This window comes from Vespula pensylvanica, chromosome 1 (assembly GCF_014466175.1).
Source record: "Vespula pensylvanica isolate Volc-1 chromosome 1, ASM1446617v1, whole genome shotgun sequence".
In the NCBI taxonomy this organism is placed as follows: Eukaryota; Metazoa; Arthropoda; class Insecta; order Hymenoptera; family Vespidae; genus Vespula; species Vespula pensylvanica.
In genome coordinates, this window is record NC_057685.1 from 15,518,330 (window position 1) to 15,519,637 (window position 1,308).

Sequence of the window (1,308 nt, forward strand, 5' to 3'; positions counted from 1 at the left end):
GGGTCCCCAGATGCAGCAACCTCCAAGCGGTGGGACCTGGGTCGGTAGTACTTGTGACATATTAAAATCTATTTCTAAATTATATCAAAAATTTAGAATTGAATTATATATATATATTATCTAAAATTTATAACAATATTATTTAGTTAGAATATAATTTAGTTAGAACGCAAGTACTACCGGGCGAATGGCTGCATATTTCAATGTTTTTCGAAAATCTCTTCCTTCTAATTCCAGCTAGACGTTAAATTAATTATATTTTCCAGTGTTAATCATATTTCGGGAGATAGATAAATTAAATGTAGCAATATTCTAATATAATTTTGTAGAGAAACGTACGGAAAACTTTTCTATCGCCGTCGTTCCTATTTATTTTTATTCACTTTTATTAATTATTATTTATAATAATTCTCATAAACTCTTCTTCTTTTATTCTTTTTCTGTTTTATGTTAGATGATGGAGAGATCAATTATCGAGGGACAAATCATAAAGTGACCGTTTTTCGTGAAATTTATTTATTGAATTACTCTACATTCTTATTTATTATATACACTTCTATTAATTCAATATTCATATAATAATCGAAACAATTATTTGATTAATTATTTTAACTTCTCTTGGGTGGGACCCTTGGGAGGGGCCCTCGGGTGTGGGCCTTAGGCGGGTTTCGTTCTCTCGCTAGGAAAAAATTAAACTCATTTATGCTACTCTGATTTTTGTCTAGTGAAGTGTTGGAGATGCTTATTCATTGTTTTGAGTTCTATCTTTCTCCGTGGAACGTTCCGTGTTTCTTTTATTCGTTTCTCTTTTTCTTTTCTTCTGTTCTTTCCCCTTTTCTCTTCTTCTTTCATTCTTTTTCTGTTTCAGGTTAGATCATCTAGAGACCGATCATATAGAGACAGATCATCTAGAAACAAATCATCTAGAGGCCGATCATCGAGGGATCGATGATCGTGAAATTACATTTTTACAGGGAAGTTTTAATTATATATTTAATAATATATAATAAATATATTTATTTTTGTTATTTTATTTAATCATTAATTTATTTTTTAATTATTAATATTATTGTTTAATTGTATTTTGATTTTAACTGTATATTTATATATAAATAGCTTTTTGCATATAATATTGCATATTATTTTTGCATATAATTACCTCTTTTTCTTTTATTCTTTTTCTGTTTCAAGTTAGGTGATCGCCGGACCTATCATCGCGGGATTTTTACACGGAATTTGAAGGAGCCTCTCTGTATATAATCTTTATTATATGCAGGAAGGGTATGTCTCCTTGCTTCCGTACGCGAA